This window comes from Schistocerca americana, chromosome 6, assembly GCF_021461395.2.
Source record: "Schistocerca americana isolate TAMUIC-IGC-003095 chromosome 6, iqSchAmer2.1, whole genome shotgun sequence".
Taxonomy (NCBI): Eukaryota; Metazoa; Arthropoda; class Insecta; order Orthoptera; family Acrididae; genus Schistocerca; species Schistocerca americana.
The window spans coordinates 175,601,003-175,607,548 of record NC_060124.1 but is presented as its reverse complement, the minus strand read 5'-3'; positions in this window follow the sequence as shown (position 1 = coordinate 175,607,548).

Below are 6,546 nucleotides of genomic sequence, written 5' to 3'. Positions count from 1 at the left end.
ACTCGCCCCACCAGCCTGAACAGTCCTACCGACATGTCTGGACATGTAGAGTGACGCATTGTCCTACCAGAATTGCCGGAGTCTGTAGGAATGCATAATGGGCGTGAATGGATGCAGGTGATCAAACAGGATGCTAACGTACGTGTCCCCTGCCAGAGACCTATCAAGACGTATCAGGGGCCCCACATCACTCCGACCGCACTCGCCCCACCAGCCTGAACAGTCCTACCGACATGTCTGGACATGTAGAGTGACGCATTGTCCTACCAGAATTGCCGGAGTCTGTAGGAATGCATAATGGGCGTGAATGGATGCAGGTGATCAAACAGGATGCTAACGTATGTGTCCCCTGCCAGAGACCTATCAAGACGTATCAGGGGCCCCACATCACTCGAACCGCACTCGCCCCACCAGCCTGAACAGTCCTACCGACATGTCTGGACATGTAGAGTGACGCATTGTCCTACCAGAATTGCCGCAGTGTGTAGGAATGCATAATGGGCGTGAATGGATGCAGGTGATCAAACAGGATGCTAACGTACGTGTCCCCTGCCAGAGACCTATCAAGACGTATCAGGGGCCCCACATCACTCCAACCGCACTCGCCCCACCAGCCTGAACAGTCCTACCGACATGTCTGGACATGTAGAGTGACGCATTGTCCTACCAGAATTGCCGGAGTCTGTAGGAATGCATAATGGGCGTAAATAGATGCAGGTGATCAAACAGGATGCTAACGTACGTGTCCCCTGCCAGAGACCTATCAAGACGTATCAGGGGCCCCACATCACTCCAACCGCACTCGCCCCACCAGCCTGAACAGTCCTACCGACATGTCTGGACATGTAGAGTGACGCATTGTCCTACCAGAATTGCCGGAGTCTGTAGGAATGCATAATGGGCGTGAATGGATGCAGGTGATCAAACAGGATGCTAACGTACGTGTCCCCTGCCAGAGACCTATCAAGACGTATCAGGGGCCCCACATCACTCCAACCGCACTCGCCCCACCAGCCTGAACAGTCCTACCGACATGTCTGGACATGTAGAGTGACGCATTGTCCTACCAGAATTGCCGGAGTCTGTAGGAATGCATAATGGGCGTGAATGGATGCAGGTGATCAAACAGGATGCTAACGTACGTGTCCCCTGCCAGAGACCTATCAAGACGTATCAGGGGCCCCACATCACTCCAACCGCACTCGCCCCACCAGCCTGAACAGTCCTACGGACATGTCTGGACATGTAGAGTGACGCATTGTCCTACCAGAATTGCCGGAGTCTGTAGGAATGCATAATGGGCGTGAATGGATGCAGGTGATCAAACAGGATGCTAAAGTACGTGTCCCCTGCCAGAGACCTATCAAGACGTATCAGGGGCCCCTCATCACTCCTACCGCACTTGCCCCACCAGCCTGAACAGTCCTACCGACATGTCTGGACATGTAGAGTGACGCATTGTCCTACCAGAATTGCCGGAGCCTGTAGGAATGCATAATGGGCATGAATGGATGCAGGTGATCAAACAGGATGCTAACGTACGTGTCCCCTGCCAGAGACCTATCAAGACGTATCAGGGGCCCCACATCACTCCAACCGCACTCGCCCCACCAGCCTGAACAGTCCTACCGACATGTCTGGACATGTAGAGTGACGCATTGTCCTACCAGAATTGCCGGAGTCTGTAGGAATGCATAATGGGCGTGAATGGATGCAGGTGATCAAACAGGATGCTAACGTACGTGTCCCCTGCCAGAGACCTATCAAGACGTATCAGGGGCCCCACATCACTCGAACCGCACTCGCCCCACCAGCCTGAACAGTCCTACCGACATGTCTGGACATGTAGAGTGACGCATTGTCCTACCAGAATTGCCGCAGTCTGTAGGAATGCATAATGGGCGTGAATGGATGCAGGTGATCAAACAGGATGCTAACGTACGTGTCCCCTTGCCAGAGACCTATCAAGACGTATCAGGGGCCCCACATCACTCCAACCGCACTCGCCCCACCAGCCTGAACAGTCCTACCGACATGTCTGGACATGTAGAGTGACGCATTGTCCTACCAGAATTGCCGGAGTCTGTAGGAATGCATAATGGGCGTGAATGGATGCAGGTGATCAAACAGGATGCTAACGTACGTGTCCCCTGCCAGAGACCTATCAAGACGTATCAGGGGCCCCACATCACTCCAACCGCACTCGCCCCTCCAGCCTGAACAGTCCTACCGACATGTCTGGACATGTAGAGTGACGCATTGTCCTACCAGAATTGCCGGAGTCTGTAGGAATGCATAATGGGTGTGAATGGATGCAGGTGATCAAACAGGATGCTAACGTATGTGTTCCCTGCCAGAGACCTATCAAGACGTATCAGGGGCACCACATCACTCCAACCGCACTCACCCCACCAGCCTGAACAGTCCTACCGACATGCAGGGCCCATGGATTCGTGAGACTTCCCCATACCCGCACAAGACCATCCGATTTATACAATTTGCACTTCTGTCACGTTGAACGATTCTCTTCCGTTGCTGTCGGTCCCGCTCTTCCAGGATCCCTTTTCGGCTGCAGCGATATCAGTTTTGATATTTTATCGGATTCCTGATATTCACGTCCACATGTGAAGTGGTCGTATGGGAAAATTCCGACTTCATCGCTAGCTCGGAGATGCTGTGTTCCATCGCTCTTACACCGTGCCTCGTTCGGATTCAAATCTTGATAATCAGCCATTGTAGCAGCAGTAACAGATCTAACAGCCGCGCAGGATTAGCCGTGCGGTCTGAGGCGCTGCAGTCATGGACTGTGCAGCTGGTCCCGGCAGAGGTTCGAGTCCTCCCTCGAGCATGTGTGTGTGTGTTTGTCCTTAGGACAATTTAGGTTAAGTAGTGTGTAAGATTAGGGACTGATGACCTTAGCAGTTAAGTCCCATAAGATTTCACACACATTTGAACAATTTTTGAACCGATCTAACAACTGCACCAGACCCTTGTTGTCATATAGGCGTTGCCGACCGTAGCGCTGTATTCTGCCTGTTTGACGTTTCTGTGTATTTGAATAATCATGCCTATACCAGTTTCTTTGGCAACGGCCTTGCCGCAGTGGATACACCGGTTCCTGTGAGATCACTGAAGTTAAGAGCTGTTGGGCGTGGCCGGCACTAGGATGGGGGACCATCCAGCCGCCATGCGCTGTTGCCATTTTTCGGGGTGCACTCATCCTCGTGATGCCAATTGAGGAGCTACTCGACCGAATAGTAGCGGCTTTGGTCAAGAATACCACCATAACGACCGGGAGAGAGTGTGCTGACCCCACGCCCCTCCTATCCGTATCCTCCTCTGAGGATGACACGGCGGTCGAATGGTTCCGGTGGGCCACTCGTGGCCTGAAGACGTAGTGCTTTATACCAGTTTCTTTGGCGCTTCAGTGTGTATATACGTATATTAATTTAATATCTTAGTATGCTGTGTCATGTCACGGCAGTATATAGAGAACGACTTCAAAATATTTCTGGTATTATACATTTATTTGGGGCATTATTGTTGGGAGGGAGGTCTGATACTGTGCACAAATTAGTGAAATGTACGTATCTACACAACGGTGATGTCATTCAGAGAGATTCCTTTCAGAAATAACATTTTATGTATTTATTTTATGGCATACCTGACACAAAGGCTGTTGAAATATGTACGTATAAAAGAGAATACTTAGACGTATCTAACGTGAAAAAGAAACGTCAATACCCATAAAACTGGAAATTAGTGTACAAAGAACAAGGAGCAGATAGCTTTTAAAGTGTTCGTAAGTTGATACCTAGATAGCCAGTCGAGTTGACAGGTTGTCGTGTAGCTCCAATGTAATTATTCCGTACCACTCCTTCCTTCCCTCTTCCTTCCTGTAGGTGAAGTTCTGAGGACATATTCCACCAGTTGCGCCAAAGAACGACTTGTTGCTATTGTTGTTCTGGTTGTGCGTTTCTGATTTCCTGCGGCTTTCAGAACATCGAGTCATAGAACCATCCTGAAGAGATAGGCATAAATAACAAAAAGAACAGTAATGTTGAAAGCATGTCACTGGTAATTATAACATTTTGTCGTCGTAGAATGTGAAGGACTAGACATATGTTATTTTCATTTGATAAAACCACAAAAATTTGAAGACGTTAATCGATTACACTACTAAGCAGAATTTTTTTGAAGAGAGGTCCATTATTATTCTTGGTGCTTGTTACACGGGATTCCGTAGATTGAATACATTTATTAACACTTAGTGTTATCATGAGGTCAAAGAAAAAGCAATAACAGATACCATGTGCAGTATCTGATCGAAACTATCAGGACAAAACTGTGTAATGCGGAACTGATCGTCAGATGTCACGAGAGCGAACCTGCCAGTATAAATTAAAGAAGGCGGCGAGTATTGAGTTGTCAGCAGAGAAGAAGCGACAGCAGAGCAGGTTGGTCAGTGACTTCAAAAGATGACGCGTCATGGGATGTCAGCCGAATAACAAATTCACCAGAGACATTTCAAACGCTTCTGAAATTTGGCGATGTGATTGCAAAGTGCTGTAACATCCCACCCGTCACTTATCTGGTTTTGGCGTGTGTTCACCCCAGCTAATTGACTAACAGATCAACAGAGAGTGCAAAACTGCCGCAATATCGGATAACGCAAAGAAAGTAATAAGGCCCTGTGACTCCTGATCGAACTGCGGTGGCAGTGTTGACATCAATTGATTCAGAACTGATCACTTTTAATTAAAAAGAGGTGCACGTTAATGTTATATCCAGCTATTGAACAGCAGATGCAAATGTTGAACATAAAATTAATTAAGAAAGTGACTTGGGATTTCAACTACATGATTGACTGTCGAGCACTGCAGAGGGTGGTAAAATTAATTGTGGTGTGGCTAGCGCCTCCCGTCGTGTAGATCGGCAGCCTGGTGCAAATCTTTTTAGACGACGCCACTTCGGTGAAGCCAGCCGGGAATCGAACCCGGACTCCTTGGCATGACAGTCCCTCGCGCTGACCACCCAGCTATCGGGGCGGACGCGGAAGGTGGTTGTAAAAAGTAGCGAGAAGTCAGCGGAAGGAATCAGTCGAGAGTTCCGAAGTGCTGTCAGCAGTTCAGTTAGTAAAACGACTCCACATATGTCGTTAAAAAGAATGGTGTACAACGGTAGGGCAGCTGCACATAAGCCTTATATTTCTGTAGTCAGTGGTAAGTGACGCTTGAGGTTGCGTAAAGAGCAAGTCTGTTGGACAGTGGATGACTGGAAACGAGTCATGTGGAGTGACGAATCACGCTGTACCCGCTGATGTACGGGTTTGGGTTTAGCGAATGACTATGAGATATCTTCCATCATGTGTCGTGCCAACAGTTAACTACAGAGAAGATGGTGTTCGATCTCGTGGTGTTTTTCTTGGTTTAAATATGGTTCCCATATTGCGCTAAATAAACCACTAACTTCTAAAGTAATTGTTTATGTCAATAAAATTCATGAACAGCCGTGTCCTTAAAGATATTAATTTATTTTATTGTGAAGGCCACCAGTTTTGGTATTTCATTACGCCATTTTCAGGCTCCATACGCATCTATCCAAATAAAAGAACTTGTTACGTAGGAATGTAGGGGAATGTTACTTAGGAATGTTACGTAGGAATACATAGGAATGTAACGATTGAATTCACCATATCCAGAGCATTATGGCGCTATACGACAATTTCGTTTATTTGGATAGATGCGTATGGGGCCTGAAGATGGGATAATGAAATGCCGAAACTGACAGCATTCACAGTAAAATAAAATAATATCTTGAAGTATACAGCTGTTGTTGAATTTTATTGACACTGACAATTACTTAACCAGCCGATGTCCCCTGCCCATGATGGACCAACATGGATTGTAATACGAAAGTATCTAAATACTTCTCGCACTAATCGTTTTGTGGTCGAACCTCTTCCCTTGGCCCCGTTTGCTTCGTAATATGTAACAGGGAAATGCGGTTTTGTCCTGAGCAAAAGCAGTTTTTCTTGTTTTAGTACTCATACACGTTCGGAGAAGCTTCTCTATCTTCAGTGGGTTTTATTCGTTATCTATCAACATGAAATAATAAGGCAATAAATAATTTTTTTTTCATTTTGGTGTACTGCGTACAGTAGAGGTACAGGTAGCAGTCGGTGATCGTATCAGGAAGACAAGACACCCTACCATTAAGCACCATCTGTCAGGTAATAGTTTGTGGACAATAACAGTCCTGAAATAGCCGGCCTACCATGGACCTGAGCCCAATGCAACACGTTTGGAATGAGACCACAGCGTCCGACATTACTACCTCCTCTAGCTTCTATTCTTGATGAAGAGTGGGATGCCATTTCTCCAAGGTATTTAGAACGTCATTGAAAGTAGCCCCGGCAGGATAAAAGCCGTCATAAATGGCTCTGAGCACTATGGGACTTAACAGCTGTGGTCATCAGTCCCCTAGAACTTAGAACTACTTAAACCTAACTAACCTAAGGACATCACACACATCCATGCCCCGAGG